Here is an 18,388-nt window from a genome sequence, read left to right as displayed (position 1 = left end):
TAGCCGGCCTCGGAAACGTCGGTACATGACACCCTTCGGCCAAAGTTCATCCTTCATGAAGGTCGATAGATGTTGAGTTGGTACTATCACTACAAATGAATCAAAATTTACATTGGGGTCCCCCAACTGCTCGACCCTCAAGGGGTAGCATTGGGTAATGAAGCCGTGAAACGTATAACAAACAACGTCGTCGATACCGCTGAACGTAATAGATGAGTAGGGTCAGTAGGGTGGTGCCACTAAGGTGTACTTCTTTTTCCCTTCCACCTTTTTGAAACCATTCTTGTCGCACTGGTCAACTCTTCCCGGTGGTACTGACGATACATCTCCAGAGATGAGATCACGATGATGATGATTTGTCATTTCTTTCCCCGTGTTGTTTATAAAGATAGGTGTTGTTTCATGTTATATATATGTCTGCCAATTCGACTCTGATAAAATTCGACTCTATGCCTCTTACGATAATAATCATTTCTTCTCTCCCATTCACATACATTTTAAAAATATATTGAAACAAGCACATGGAGACTAGTGTCCAAACTAGATAGACCCTGCATCTTGGAATAACTGCTCACGCGATGCGCTCCTCCTACCGCAAAATGGCGGCTATTTGGTTTCGCAAATTGGAAAAGCATTCAGTTTAAATACAAGTTTTTATAAATAAAAATTGTTATTCTGCATTGCTAAATAAATACCCTCCGTACTACCAACAAAAACATCTCAAATAAAATGCAGTAATACACCGCAAATCCTGCACTTAAAATGCACTAGTGAAATTTTTGGTGTACTTGGATAAATATGAAAATATTCCGTTTGAGTGGTTCTAACGTTTACCATGAAATTACTCCTTAAAGTATAGTTTATAAACATTTATATTCAGGGTAAACTTAAAAAACGCTACTTACGGTATGTTTTCAATAAATAAACATTGAAATCACCAGCCCAAAGAATAACACACACGATTGTCGTGACGTATTTTTGAAGTTGTTTATTTTTTTTAAATCACTGACTCAGGCATTAAAAACTTTATGATTTGCTAGAGTAGTTACCGAAATAACAATTAATATTAGTTCGTCGATATCCGATAAATCAGTATAAAATCATCACCGGCACCTCCAGGTGTGGTATGCGTCTACGGCTGCATGTATTGCGTGAGCGAATAAGAACGTTTCAAAGTGTCAGACTTTACAAGATCTTGACCATATGACATTCCACTCAATGGGCATTTGTGTTATCAATCTTCACAATCAATTTTCATGACAATGGGTCCATTAACGAGAGAATATTGTAACAAGGCCATGACATGTAGATAGATGGGCGGAAGGGACAGACAGTGAAACATAATGAAGCTATAAGTTTCGCTACAGAATTCTAAAAGCGTACACAGGATGAAGAGTACTTACTATATATCATATACAACATCGGCCTTAAATCGTAACAATACGTCTTAATAAGATCATACTCAAAGAAAAATTCCAATCTAAGGCAAATATAACAGAGCATCCCTAGATCGGAAAAACTGATGCAGATTCATAACAATGGAAGTAAATTAATTTGCTACTCCGTGAACCCAGCGAAAGGTTAAATCGTGCAAAATAGCTGCGGGAGGGGGTTAAGGCTGTGTACGCGGATGCTGTGGCCAGCACCACGTCCAGGATGTCGCGGTCGGTGCGTGAGAATACGAGGGTTCTCACCCTCCCCAGGCGCTTTGGGCGCGTCGGCTGCCTCGTCGGGGGTACTGGCGGCGGCGGCATGGTGGTATGCGGGGGGTGTCACGCGCGGCGCGGTTGTAACCCGCGCTCCGGGCAACTATCCCCCCTCCCCGGTGAGACCCGCTTTTGGGAGGCCGGAGAAGAAAGATAGCCGGAGGTTGGGTAGTGGCAAAATCTCCACGTGGGCGGAGCGGGCTGCACTGTGGTCGGCTCCGTGGTTTATCCGACCCCTAGCGCTGTGCGCGAAACGACAATGCGAATGAGCTAGTTCAGAACGGTTGGTATATTTATACCCCGCTACCTCCAGTGTTACTATTGTTGAAACCCGAAATTATCCGTAATAAAGGTGATGATGCTAAATTCAATTGTTAATTTATTACCCCTGTTTTGTTACCTAATTATTCCATCTGTTTTAAAACACTCTTTAATTACTTTTAAGATGCAGATTGGATTCCCGTCAGATTGATGGAATTTTTCTTTATGATCGAACTTTGTGTAAATCTTTTAACTTGTGCCCCGCACTTAACTGGTTCAGCAAGGACGCGTAGTTGGCTACCTAACCACCTGATTAGGCCATTTTTCAAAGTGAAAAGATGTGAATCTTAGCAACACACGGTGCGCGTTTAGAATTCTAAAAATAATCTATATAAAAGTATATGATATTTATTGAAAGTAAATATAATTAATGTGGAAGAAAAGAAAAAAGAAATGCACATTATTAACGTTACAAATATCAACAACAAAAAAAAATTTCTTCAGTCTATCCGGAAACCAGTTTTTCCCATGCCATGCATGCATAGACCGAGTCCGCTGATATTAAGATATTATAACCAGAATAACCAGATATGCATATTCTCGATTGAAGGACATAAATCAATCCTTTTTATGAATAATACACACCTCGAGCGACACAGATATTGGGTTGTATTATTTATGTAAGTGCTTGTTGTGCATTTAGTCATTGTTTGTATTTATCAATGTTTCTCGAACTGTGAACGGAAGCCTGTATTGATTAATTTAGTACCTACATTGTATTTTCTTAGTGTATAAAAGAACTTATGCTTTAAATTTTTTTTTATCAACGTAAAATTTGAGGAATTATTAAAAGTCATGGAACAAAATTTGTTACATAAAATGTTACTAATAAGTATACTCCTGCAAGTTTCTTAGTATTTAACAAATACCCTGTATAGGCAATTACGTGTAAAGATATAAAATATATGTAATATATAAAACGGCGCGTTATTAAAATAGTTGATACAGATATCGAGTACTTAGTTTATTCGATAAATCAGTGAATGGAGTTGTAAGGCGATTAATTAACACGCTACACCGCGCCCCGCTACGGAGCGCGGACCTGCGTTTTTTAACGTTGTACTGAAGTACCTCAGTTTGTATGGAAAACACGCACCTTCCAACACACTGACAACGCTTCGGGACGGGAACGCACCGAACCGCAGGGTATGGCATACGGCGCTCGGCACTACCGCGTAGATTTTTAATCAATTTGTGCCTGTTCCAGTAATTATCGTTCGGATTTTCCCTAACAAATAATCAAAGGATTCAGTTGACATATGTGTAGTCGAAAAATGTTTCTTCATATTTTCATAAATCTTTGTAATGAATCTGTGAATGATCCATTTATCGATCTGGTTCGTAAAAAGGGATGTATCTATGTACTAAACAAAAAGCAATTTGTATAACTGCAGAGTGCTGAATGAGTTATGTATTATTAACCATTCTTGTCAACGACGGATTTTAGGTACATGTAGTTTAAATCACTACGGCGATCAATTACGAAGTGAGTACTTTAAAAGGCGCTGGGAAGCTAAACCGCTGCCCCCGCGCTTCTAGATTAAACAGAACGTTGAAGCAGATCTGCGTCTCCAGTCGCGTGTCGCAGTGCAGTGTGTTAATCGCCATAGAGTCAGTTTTTCGGCGGGGAAGAAGTTTGACAGATCGCCGGTTATGAGCGTGCACTTACAAATCCATTGCTTCTAAACGTAACTATTTGACGTTATTATTCATCATGGGGCTTAAAGAATTTATGATGAAGAAATTCCTGGCACAAAGTGACGAGGAAGTTTCCCTCAACGTCTCCCCTTTTACATCTTACCCCGACATAAAAAAGAATTATATACAAGCTAAGATACGACCTTTATAGCTGAACACTTAGAACAGATGTTAGTTTCCGTTTGAACTTATTTGATGAGTCGTGAAAGATGTCAGCTTCGCCTGAGTTAACGTCGTTGAAAGTTCCTAATACCACGTAAAGTGGATAAAAATGGCCCTCATTAGCACGACATACTTACGTTATATTATACCGCTTAACCATCCGAGCGATCAAATTCCTCTCGGCCACAGCTTCTTGTGGTACCATTTTACTATAATCGATTCTGCTCAAGCCGAATTGACAGTTAGTTTTGCTATAAATTGGTACATATTTTTAAGTTCGCTGTAGCAGCGGGACGAGTCTAGAATTGGCAAATGTGTATGCGTTATGTACCTAGACAACAGTTTGGACACATTCTTATCATTACCTGATGAAGGTAGTGAGGCTACTTTGGATTCGAGGAGAACAGCTTTGGATGTCTTTCGGCCGAAATGATTGTTTTTTTTTTTGTAATTGACTAGTGTAATAACTGCTATCTTTGTGTCATAATTCTTGGATGATATAATTAGTTCCTCACTTAATGTTGAAGAAGTTTTGAAATGCTAACCTGTGTAACTGTGTAAAAAATAAGTAACCTAAGATAAACAAAAAATAAAAGTTCTCTTTATAATACAATATGTGCGATTTCAACTCGAGTAAAGTTGTTTTTTAACAATGTTTTAAACAGAGTGAAACGTTACAAAATGATTTGTTAAATATGGAATTTTTCAGTTTACGTCCATTATAGCAAAGCTCTAGTTAAACTGGTCGATTTGATGTGAAACAATTGACGAAATCCGTCAATTGTTTCAAATCCGGGCTAACTAACTAATCGGAACGCAGTTGTCACCGTAATGAGTTAGCAGAATAGTTTTCTAACAAATTCAATGGCATTTCGTCTCTAATTCTGGTTACATACTCGATGCTAAAAATAGACGTAAATAAGGTCGTACCGCATATGTCTACACAAATCACTCTCCAACAAAAGTTACATAGACTATTTGTTGTATATTGGAATCTATATAAAAGTCTACACTAATATACCTCTACACCTCGATTCGATTAGGAAAATAAGAAGCTGTTATAAGCACTGGATAAATATTGATAATAATTCATGAGCTGTCGTTCCATCGCGAAATAAATTCAGGTTATTATTGCTACTCCGTGCTTTTATAGAAGATTTATTTTATTGGAATAACAGTCTTTAATGTACCAATTGAAGAGATGACGTATAAAACACGTAAACACAATAAGTAAATTAAATAAGAGAGAATGTTATTCAATGATGTATTTATTTTTATATTTTTATTGCTTAGTAATGATGAGAGACAAGACCACGTTTGTAGAATTAGTAAGTGTGAATTTATGTTGTGGATGATGGTAGCCGCTGCAAAATAAAATAGGTTAATGACACGATTCACTAACAGATGGGACTCGTAAACTGTGTCCCAGAGTGACGGGCGCAACGGTAGTGCCCCTCATGTCTTTGCGATTTAAAGTTTTGAATTGCCAAAACCATATCACAAAGGCGCTCTTTTTAGTTCTGAATCAAAATTCCATTGTCTGTGGTACTCGCTACTGAAGTGACAAATTTCAGTTCTGTGCAGAGAACTATAATGAGTTTCAAAAAAAGAACGTCGTATTTTCATTAATTAAAATAACAAATATGACGCTAGCCAAAAGCTCTACTGCCTCCTGATTGGTTAAAATGGCCTAAAGGATTTTGCAACCGGGCTTTATACTGTATAAAAAATAGGTTGATTAAAATTTATGCGGTACTTGGCCACTTCAGTTCTATCTCTTTGGTTTTTGTTTTGCAGCATTTGTTTGTTGTCATTTGTTAACAAACAAAGATTCATAAAATATTTGTTGTGTTTCGTTATATTATTTACTCGTACAAAAAGTATTGTATGCAATCATTACATAATTAGGTCTTAAAAACTCGTACCCTTAGAATAATAACGCATAGAAACCGGCTCCGCACACGCTAAGTGAGGCAAATTGAAGCGCGCCAAAAGGGCCTACACGAGCGGGTGGACCTTCAGTGCTCAAGGTCAACTTGCACCGCGAATAGATCAAGAATTTTAGCTAAAAATGACGAAATGTGCGGTAAATGAGTGTAAAAATACGTCAGAAAAACACAAAATAGATACTAACGTCACATTCCACAAGGAAGTAACGCGTTTCAACTTGTATTTTTATATAAATATTCACTAAAACCGAAAATTAACCTACTACTAAAACTAGCCTACATGAATTTGATTTTTGCCTCACTTGTGACAGTTCGTTTGATATGAAACTATCATTCTATGCGTTATTATTCTAAGCTCGTACCTATCACTTAGCCACTCGGCAAAGCCTCGTGGCCTAAACGCAGCATTCGACTTTCAGAACCCTCATTATGCAATGATTGTATTTTTTTATAATATCACGTGACAGGACGAACAAATCATGCGCCTAATGGTAAGCTACACGCCTGTCAATAGCAGTTGCAGTGCCACTCAGAGCTTTAAATCGCAAAGATCTGAAGGGCACTGCCACTGCGCCCGTCACCTTAAAACATAAGTTGACAAGTCCCATGTGCTTGTAATTTCACCAGCACCCTTACCTTTCAAAACCGGAACGGTTTCTTGGCAGCAGAAATAGGTAAGGTAGCTGTACTTCCCTGGACGAACTCTTTCACAAGAAGGTCTACTGCTACTGATCTGAAAGCGCTGTAGCGTAGACTTCCATTAAACTATTAGCAAATTGCTATGTAACATTATATAGTTGGCCTCTAATATGGCTGCTAGCTACGCAATATTACATTCCTAGGCCTGGCATTCGATGGGCTAAATTAAAGAGCCTTTGAAGGTTTTACGGTTTACGAAGTAGAGTCGATAGTATATTGTACCCACAGTATAATAAACCTACATGTTATCATACGTCAAAATTGCTTTTTTTAGAGATTTTTTGCTTAACTAATACAAACTACATGAAACAAATTATCTACGAGTGAGATGTGACCTGTTTACTCCAAGAGTGCTATATTACGTAGGGTATTAGCGTCAAAAAACTGGATATAATGTTTTTCAAATGGCAATGTTTAAGTAGTACTGTGTTCCGGTGCTGGTGAAATTACAGGCACATGAGACTTGTCAACTTATGTCTCAGGGTGACGGGCGCAGTGACAGTGCCCCTAGGATCTTTGCGATTTAAAGCTTTGAGTGGCACTACAACTGTTATCGGCTTAAAAAAAACAAAAAAAAAGCGTCTAGCTTACCATTAGGCGCACTTGTTATTCCCGTCATTTGATATTATATTAAAAAATACAAATTATTTCTAAAAATTTTCATAAATATCGTGTTATAATTATTGTTGAATGGTCGTAACTACAAGTAAGATATTTATTTTGGAGAATTTAAATCACGTAAAATATATTCAATTGCTTCAGACACTGACGTGAGCAGAGATAAAAAAAGATAGAACATAGACAAAAAGTAAACTATAAGTGCTGTTCCATCATATCGAAAGAGAAAAATATGATATGGTTTGACAAAGGCTCTCTTTTTACCTAATTCACAATCCAACAAAAGTTACCCAGTCGAAAAAAAAACATATCTAATGACAAAAAATTAAATTAACTCACGTGAAAAAAAAATCTAAAATGAGGACGTAATTTATTAACAAAATTCGCTCTTATTAAAAAGAAATATAATATACGTTTCAAATTTATTAGCTGACATCCTTTTAAAGGCATGTTTTGGTTAAATATACTGAACATTAAAAGGGTACTAATAAATAAGGACCCTGATATGGAAGTGGTATGGAAATGAAAGCTCGTATAAATTTAATACCACGGCAATATTCCCGGAAATATTCTCGACACATTTCCACTCCTGTTTACGTGGTAATTGGAAAAACAGGCACAGACAATAAAGGAAATAATAATCCGAAGTGCGTCACGGGACGGAATTATTGCTTAACGATTGAGTGTTCATCATCATTATCAACCCATTTATATGTCCCACTGCTGGGCACGGGTCTTCTTTCAGACGAGGGTTTAGGCCATAGTCCGCCACGCTGGCCCAATGCGGGTTGGGGACTTCACAAGTTTTTCGAGGGCTGTGAACCTTCTTCGACGTGCTGGTTTCATTACGATATTATCCTTCACCGAAAAGCTCATGATAAATTTGAAATTAAATTCGCACATAAATTCTGAGAAACTCAGAGGAGCGAGCCTGGATTCGAACCTACGACCTTCTGCTTGAGAGGCAGTAGGTCAAACTATTAGGCTACCATGGCTTCACGGATTGAGTGTTGAAAAATAGAAAATAAGTCATTTTTTTATGACACAAAGTAACGGTGCGTAGAAGTCATGCGCCTGGTGTTAAATGACACGCCTGTCCGTAGCAGCAGCAGTGCTCAAAGTTTTAAGTAGCAAGATCTGCTGGGCACTGACACTGCGCCCATCACCCTGAGACATAATTTGACAGCTGCCTTTACATCGTCACAAAATACATTAAACAGTGTGAACCGTTTGTAATTAAATGATTTTTATTGATGATCAACATTTGCCATTTATAATGCTTGAGAGAGACAAAAATCCATAGTTTAAACTATGGGTTAAATATATCATTAATGATGCAATTCAGATTGTTTCTGTTAATGATATTTTAAAATAAATATGGCAAATGATATATGAGTTTCATACTTATTCTCCTGAGGTATTTTTTTATAATAACAAGTGACGGGACGAACAAGCTGTGCACCTGGTATTAAGCGACACGACTGTCTATAACAGTTGCAGTGCCACTCAGTGCTTCACTTGACAGTGCGCCCGTTACCCTGAGACATAAGATAACAAGTCCTGTAATTTCACCAGCACCATTACTTGCCCTACAAAACCGGAACACAGTAATGCTGACTTTACTGCTTGGCGGCAGAAATAGGTAAGGTAGCAGTATTTTCCTGGACGAACTCACACTCATAGGCCCCAACATTAGCGAAACCTTGTATCGCGGTTGCCATGGACACACACGCATAGACAACTACAATTACACCCAAACTCATGAGATAAATAAATGTAGGCCATACAAATAGTTTTCCCGGCCCGAGAATCGTACTCGGGACTTCTGCATGGCAGACCCAGGTTGGTAACCGTTCGACCACAGAGGAGCTTTTCTTCTCAGACAGAATAGGTACATAGTTTGTTAGTGCTTACTAACCTTGTAGTAAGTATATTAGTAACAACTCTGTGTATGGTGAAATACATGAAGTGTACATTAAAATTCTTCAATATCAAGATGTTAAAATATTCAAAATTCCTAATATGAAATTCACTGAAATAATAATAATTAAGTCAAAAGTACAAAATAAATTAATTAAAATTTAAAATTAATAAAATAAAAATTCAAATTAGCAAATAGAATAATTTAACTGGAACACAATTAAAATTATAAAAATTTTATGCCATACGGAATTCCATTACATTAAAATTACTATTACTTACTTAGCCACTATCTTTGTGTGCGAAATGCATCTGTCTATACAATGTGCAATGATGGGGGAATCATGTTTGTGTTCGTTTTGAGTCACCGTAAACGTTGTGGGGGTCATTCGAGACGAAAGCACACCCTGGACACTCCATACAACGGTCGAAAGTCAGTTACCTACTACTACTACATACAGTAGGGCGCTATCTGCACACGCGCAAATGTCCGTGTGAAGAGGCAAGGTTACCTATCACTTTCTCGTACTATTTACGCTACTTAATTCACTAACTAGAATAATATTGAAGATTTATTTTGAAAAGTATATTAAAACACTTAAAATGTTATATTTTGGACTACTTTTAAATAAGGTAACCAAGGTATTTGAAATTGCGTGTCAAATCATAACGTAGATTAGGTATATTCACTACCTAATATTTACCGGTAATACAAATTGAAAATTCGAGAACCCTTGTCTACTAGCTCAGGAACTTAAGGCGTCTCATTATATTGATATAATGAATCTGTGTTATGTTTTACTGTGCACTATATAAATGAAGAAAACAATAACTGAATGAGCCTCATTCAAGTAAAAATACTTACTTCGTTTCATCTTTCGGAAAACGAAAGAAGCTCCTCTCTTTGTCCGGTTTAGATGATAATAAACAGCTGTATTGATGGAACTTTGGACACAAACCACTAAGCGCCTACCGCTTTTCTATGAGCAATGTTTTGTCTCCTATACATTGCAATCGCTCACTTGTTTCCCCCGTTCTCTTCTTGCCCGGTTCCTTTGACGTGTCACTTGTGCTTGCGATGTATGTTACACATTTACTTCTAATTAAATCTATTAAATAGTAAAGTCTATTTATTTTATCATGTATACATCACAATTCACAATCATTATAAATAGTAACATAAAATAATGTTATATATTAACGTAAAGTTTCGTAATAAATAAATGAAAACTATATTTAAATATCGAGTTATTAGGTTTTCGCGATTGTTACACATAGGAATGAAACTATTTTTCCGGATTTAAATCGCGTATATTTGTTTTTTCAAACAAACCGACGTTTCGGGCCCTTTACAGGTCCCATGGTCACGGTTGACTGATATTTAAATATCAAGGCCTACATCCTTATTGCCGTTTAGTCAATGTGACCGTCTATGTGCGGGGTGGGGTGCGGTATCTAAAGCTAGGGAGGGGCGGAGAATATCCGTTATCGTTTCTTTGTTTTTTTTTTATAAAAAGTAAGTGCGCATTTGACCACCTTCTCACCTGATAGAAATTGACGATAAGGTCGAGGGTGTAGCATGCACACCTAAATAATGCCAATAACTCTCGCCTTGAAAAGGTTCAAGTTATAGCGTTCGGGGAACAAGTCTGCAGGCAGGGAATTCCACTCCCTAGCCGCACGCCATACAAATGTGGAAGCGAAACGTTTCGTGCCAATCCGAGGAATATCCACAACATAGGGGTGGAACCCCAGCCCACGTCTAGTCCCCCGATGCTAGAAAGGGGAAGGCGGAATCAAAATATGCAATTCCATCGCACACTCTCAGTGATATATCCTGTAGAATACCGATAAACTGGCAACTCTACGGCGGTGTTCAAGGCTCTGCAGCTTCGCCTTTACTACATCCGAGTCACCTATAAGCCACTTAGCACGCTTGTCTATAGAATCCAAGATTTGTTCTCCGTCTCTATCCTGTTTTCTTTTTCATTCATATTTAGTGTACCTGCTTAACTGACTTGGGTTCCTAACTTTGTTTCCTTTTTGCTCAATAAGCCTTTTACCTTGTAAATCAATCACGACTGGAGACCATACTTTCTAAAAACAGACCTAAGGATGTAAGATAAATCTCATTTGTCACGTCTTCTCACATAAAATCGAATTGTGCTTGTTTCGTGTCGTGTCTTGAATAAAGATAGGATTTTTCTAGGATTAGAATTAGTTATATTTCGCACACGAAACTTTACGATTTGAAAATTAAAAAAAAATGTAAATGAAACGAATATAACAAATTCTCGTTTATAAGTGGATCTTCATCCATATTCAACTGAACTGTTTGAATACATACTTAAAAAAGGATATTATAGTGTAAATGACTACTTAGAAGATTAAATTGCTCATGTTTTTGTATAATGGCTGAATAGATGAACTCAAATGCAATAACTACTATCCTGTAATTAACCTATTCAATACAAAAAAACCTCATTTCAAGTCATTTCAATTGTCACATTAAGAATAAACTTGAGAGATAGAGGGAAAAATACAGTAAATCGTGAAAGATGTGGCTGGAAAGAGAATGTAGTGACTAGAATAGAGAAAGGAATGTTGTGGTTTGGGTATGTAGAGCACGATGGATGTAAGAAGAATTATCAAACAGATTTATGATGCGAATATGCATAGAAGGATTTCAAGAGGACGCCCCAGAAGGATTTACATTGACCAGATCAGTGATGTCCTCAAAAATATTGAGATCCAAAGTGAAAAGAATAAAAGAAGTTGTATGAAAAGGGTAGTAGATGTATGTGAGTGAGGCTCGAAAGTTGTGTCAGGGTAGAGGAAGGTGGTTCCTCGTTTCGTGGTTTCGGCCTACCCCTCCTTACAAGGGCATGAAGCTTACGTATGTATGTTTTCGCAATTCCACAATTTGGTTTCGTGTACGATTTTAAGAAACTCCAAACAGTCAATAAAGTCTCCAGTTAATAATTCGTCGAGACTAATTTAAGTTTCCCGTTCTAATACGGTTTTCTTGCTTGGGTCGAGCAGCAGGGACACTGGCTTTATTTCAGAATTTTTTTTTTTACAAACGAATTTAAAGAAAACAAAAAATGTATATCATATAGTGTACGTGTTCTATTCAGTTCATTTGATATAATTTTAAAAATTTTTAATTTATTTTTATATTGGTAATTATGTAAAGTAGGTACCTATTAAATACAGTGGTTTTCTTGTGAAATTTCGGGGTAAGTTTGTGTTTTTTTTTTCTATCGTGGATTTTTTTCGGAATCGTGTTTTCGCATCGTTTACTACAATAACAATGTATATCCACAATTTTATTAAATTTTTTTAACATTCTCACTGTTATGCCGTATCAACAAAAGCCATTTGAGGTTGTATCAAGTCTTTTTGTATGTCTATATGTCCGTATTTAACAAAAAATTTGTTTGAGATCATTCCATCAGTTTGAGAGCTACGATGCCAAAAACAGGCGTACCTACAAACAACAAAGTCTTGAAACTTATAACTCCCCTCTTTTTGCGTAGGGACTTTCAAATTAAGGTAGACACACTGATTGATGATCTTATTGTAAACCTCAGATAACAAAACAATAGGCAGATGGAGCATACGCAACAAACGAACTGAATACACTTTTCAGTTATTGTCTGCATGATAACTATGAGGGGCACTGTAGGGACATGCGCATTTGTGTGCGTGTAAGATTGCCAGATGCTGCGATAAAACTCCCGTATTTTTTTAGTGGCAACACATACGAATTTATGTCGAGGTTTTGTGTTCCGAGTGAATCTCAAAAAATATCCGGTAAATAAATTACAAAACAGTTAAATTAACAATAGTTTCTTGTGAATAGATATATTCCATCTTATTATTTTTTTGTTTTTGAGGACAACTTTTACAATGTTTAAAGACACAAGACGGCATTTTTAAACATAAACTAACTAATCACCCGTGAAGTGCAAACAGTGCGACGCTGAGCTTAGTACTAACGCGAGTTTGTATTCGCTTTTGAGTTTGTATTTGCTTTGGTGGCTTCACTTTCATGTTCGGCGTGCTCCATCTGCCATGTTTTGTAATCTGACTTGTAAACAGTCAGCCATGCTTATAACGTGACTTACTCGAAACGTTCAAACAACAAATTAACTTCAGCAACAACAACATACGCTATTGAAACATTTAACGAACACTCAACTGACTCCACATTACTCGCTTCTTCAAAAACTTTAGGCTGCCATCACAGTGATTGTTCGCAAAATATATTAAAATAATATTAAGTTGTAAATGCTGACTATAGAAAGAAAAGAGTAAGTACAGATCGAATGTGTCGTAGAAGATAATCAAAAAGCTAGAAGTTTTACATCCAATTAATCGCCGTTGTACATTGTAACTTTATCCACTTAATTAGAAACAAGAACTTAGTTACTGCGATTTTCGTCCGCTCATAACTCAGGGAAAGTTCCAAGGACACCGGAGACCAATTTAACGCGACACATCATGCATCATAAATGTCTCTTCTATCTATCTGACTTCCTATTGAATTTTTCGGGTTGCAAAAGTGTATTCTTACATTTCCGAGGTAAAATAAAAATGACTGCTCCTGACATTACCTCGAAAGTATCATCGTTATTTTGAAGGCTCTCATATCAGAATATATTACGTCGAATATTTGAAAAGGCGAGTCAGGTATTTTTCCCGAATAATATGAGCCCTGAACGATATTATGATAATATAAAATTATGTTTTGAGGTTACCCCAGAGCAAAGTTTGTGCAAGTTTTGGAGATATTTTGATTTACGAGCATTTAGGAGCTTGAAGAAAATATTAAACAAGGGTATTAAAGAAATTAGAACTCAGTGTCCAAAGAGAAAATGAAAGCGCCGTCATAGGCAAAGCCAAAGACGTAGGTCTCAATAATTATATTATAATATTTTTTTTTTTTTTTTTATAATAACGCACACACTCAACATAGCCCCGCACTAGGGAAACCCTATGTCGCGGGTGCCATGGACACACACATATAGACAACCACAAATTACACCCAAACTCACGAGAGAAATAAATGTAGGTCATACAAATATGTTTTCCGGCCCGGGAATCGAACCTGGGGCCTCTGCGTGGCAGTCCGGTAACCGTTCGGCCACAGAGGCAGTTGATGAGTTACACAAAAAATAATTGAATATCAATTCAATAAAAATTTAATTAATACAGTGAATAGCGACATCTCTCGCCAGGACTGGTAGCTGTAAAGGTACTAACTGGGTGATAAATCTGTAATAGATTTCTCATAGATGGCGCTACGACTAAAAAGTCGTTGAAAGACCAAGTACAAAGACACGACGCAAGCACATAGAAAAATTCGTGAGGTCCGTTGGTTCGTTTCGTGGCTTAGTTGGTATAGCGTCTGGCACGGTATGCAAGAAGACGTGTCGGTTCGAATCCGACCGGATCGAAGGAATTTTTTTTGAGTGTTTTTTCTGAGTGTTCGATATTTGTATTAATAATTATAACAAACTAGTGGAGTAATTTCACAAAAAATAATTGAATATCAGTTCAATAAAAATTTAATTAATAATAAAATCGTTTACTTATCACAACGCCGCTGATATTCTGCTACAGCCTGCCAAGTTTATAAAAAGAAGAAGAAGAACACACATTCTAGTTCTAAGATTTCGAAGCCGATTAGACACTTACCCAACACATGAATCGTCATAAAGATTTTCGTTACTATTACACACAGAGCACTGTCCACACACAATTACAATACAATGCCTACCTGCAAAGTTTGCCTGGACTATAACCAATTCAAACATTTCTTACGGAAAGTACATAATGACGAAATATGACAGTCTCGCACAGGCGGGGGAAGATCACTCCACACCATGGTAGCGGCGCATTTAAAACAACTCGAAGTCCCGACCAAAGTGTAGACAGGTAGCTTATAAATATAACCCCGATCTCGCAAAAAAGAAAGACTGCTTTTTGGTACAAGTTTTTCAAACAGGTAAATCGGAACCTTAAACTTGTGTAAGGATTATACAAAGCAGGCTAATTTTAGTACTCTAGAATTGGCCGTATTAAGCTGTTTGTTCTCGACAAGATACGGTGAAATATGTTCTCTTTTACGTATTTCAAAACAGTAACGCATACAAGAATTTTGCACTCTTTGAATAGCTTTACTAGTTTTAATATACAGACGAGGGCCAAAAACGACGTGTACGTTACTGCACATGAGCTAACACTGATGCATTACATAATTGCAACCGTATTTTTGACTTAAACAATTTCCCAAATTATATAGGGACCTAAGAGCGCCAAAACATGTTGTTCGAATCTAAGCTCTTCATCCATGAGAAGATAGAGATTATTTTGCAGTGAAAAGGAATTGTTGTCAAAAAATTGTAGTATTGTGAAATTGTTAAAAATATAATGATTCTATTAATCCCTCAGCACTATATAGTTCAAGGATCAGCACCGTTGGAAACAGACAAATCAAGCGTGATTTAGGAGATTTTACTACAAAGGAGCCACAACCGATATCAATAAAAAACCACAGAACACGTAAGAAAACGAAAATACACATTCTTTGTAGCACGCTTGATTAATAAATAAATACCCATAGCTCAGGGTTTAGCCTGTGGTCCATGGACTCCTCAGGAGTCCGTGTAATTAACACCGGTGGTCCATGGCGATCTTAATAATGCATTAACCTACCATAATGCATTAATATAAAAATTTATATACAATATGTTGTGAGTAAATGAGAACTGTGCGCGTGAGCTTTTTAAATTTCCGCGCCCTTTGACGGCCATCCATTATAATTGGAGCAAGAGAGACGTGCGTAAATATAACCCGCGACCTTTTCTTCTTCATCTTTCATCTGTGGGTTCTTTGAAATTTTGAGAGAAGACCACGACTAGGAAAACATGAAGAAACCGTGCAATAGCTTGACAAAGGTAACCTAGTAAATGTATCCGTCAATGTTTATACAGACTACTGTTTTCCAAAAGAAGTTCATCATTATTTTTGTTTTATTTTCTGTTGCTTTAGGGTCGTTCTATAATAGTAAAACAGCGTACGTCCGTAAGGAAAACATATAAATATATAAACGGCTGTAAAACAAAACTACAGAGTCTTTGTACTCTGTATTGTAATGTAAAAGACAACTACCCTATTTTGTCAATTTTACCTTTTTAGATCATTGAAAATAGCTGTCTATTCACCCGGATTGTCCCCGCAATGCTGTAACATTATCTCGTTTACAATTACTGCTTGGCGGTAGAAGTAGGTAAGATGGCAATACTTCCCAGGAAGAACTACTTCACAAGAAGCTCTACTGCTATTGTTCAGAAACTTGGGATGGAAAGTTCTTAAAGAATATAATGCATCCAGCATTAAACCAACCACTAAACGACGGGCAGCCAACTCTGCCGACTATCTAGTTATTATTTATTAAGTAGAATTTTGGAATCTTAAGAAATGAAACTATTTCTCCGGATTTAAATCGCGTATATTTGTTTTTTCAAATAAACCAACGTTTCGGGCCCTTTACAGGTCCCGTGGTCACGGTTGGCTGAGGTGGTACAGTCATCAACCAGTCATGTATTAATACAAAACAACCTATTTTTTTACAAAAGTTATTAATTAAATACATTATTTTTAATTTTACAAAGAAACATTCCAATTTACGCTACATTATGTTTTACAAATTATTTCATTTTCACAATATGAATTTTTAATAAGTTAAATTTATTTAAGTTAAGATTAATAATGGAAATTAGAATAAATTAAAAACATATTAATTAGTACTGCAGTTTTATGTCTCGCAGACTGCAGTCTTGTTTACGTGACGGTGTTTGACATCAGTTATATGTTCTTTGACGCGGGTACAAATACTACGTTTCGGAGTCCAATATAGGAGAGACCGCACTTACAGTCAAACTTGTAAACTCCTGCATCCTGCAAGGGGATGTTACATTTCACGGGTCTCAGGAACTGAGAAATCTTCCCCAGGGTCTTGATAAATGCACTCCTGAGGACTCTTCCGATCTTGTCTGTAACACCTCTCACGTATGGTAAAATGGCAGGTCGCTGTTGGTGGTTGTTGTATCTTGTTTAGTTTTTAGAGATCTTATTCGTTGTTAAAATGTTTAATAGCTGTATCTATTGAAATGTTGCCCTCTCCGTGTACTTTCTGCTGTGCCCAACGGAGTTCCAAACCATGTAATTTAAACGTGTCCACCTGGTACATTGTATACTCATGGGAAGGCAGTAAACTATTATATTATATAGTTATTGACATTTAGTTTTTAAAAAGCTCTCATTGCTCCGAAAATCTAAGTGATGTTCTCAGGAGCAACCCTGATTGGTTTCTCTGGTAACTAGTTAGGGACAGGGTTATTTGTAATAACAACTTCTCTGGGCTATATTACTAACATCATTTATAAACAACAACTTTAAAAGTCATGTAGCAAGACTTTTAACAAATTCATCAGAACTTGCTTTCGTATAAAAATGAAAATATTCAAATAGATCACTCTATACGGCGTTAAACTCTATACACTAACAAAAGAAAGCGTTAGCATAAATATCAGTCCGATGCAAAATGTAGGAGCGTAGGATAGTACTTTACATAACCAAATATAGATCTAAAAAGTATCTGATAGTAAAAGAAGAACAACATTTTGTGCAGATGAAGGGACCCCACGGGCCAAAGGTTTCGAATCCAATGCCAGTAATTGCTCTTCATCTATGCAAAATTTTATCCGAATAATTAATAGACTGTCTGGGAAACCCAAGTGCCAGCAGTAACCTTGCCCAACGCATTAGCATAGCCATGCAAAGGTGGAACACTGCCAGATGCTTGGGCACCTTGCCGCGGTGACCCAATTTTTTATTTAATCCTAGTTTTAGTTTCTAGTATTTAAGCTTTTATTGTACCATGCCAGTATATTTCAACTTTGTCTAATAAAAGCAAAGAACTTAAAAATTTATTTTTGTCAATTTATTACGTTGTGTATTTTATACATAAGCTATGTTCCCCTTATACTCATCGAAAATTTGATCCACACTTTGATTAGTACCAATCATTGTGTGTGACAGCAAGATATGTCCCAGAAATCGAAATTCACCCTCGTCGCACATTTTATGCCGCTGTGAATGTAGAAGCCTGTTTGCATTTGGTGACGTGTCAGATTTAAGGGAAGACTTTTGATACTTTTTTTGGCCCTACAACCAACTTCGAACGAAATATCGAAAGGATTTTTATACATACATATACTTCACTCTAAGAGTGTGCGAACGCTG

The sequence above is a fragment of the Hyposmocoma kahamanoa genome, unplaced genomic scaffold (assembly GCF_003589595.1).
Source record: "Hyposmocoma kahamanoa isolate Upper Pololo Valley unplaced genomic scaffold, ASM358959v1 160, whole genome shotgun sequence".
In the NCBI taxonomy this organism is placed as follows: Eukaryota; Metazoa; Arthropoda; class Insecta; order Lepidoptera; family Cosmopterigidae; genus Hyposmocoma; species Hyposmocoma kahamanoa.
Note: the sequence above shows the minus strand (reverse complement) of the source record.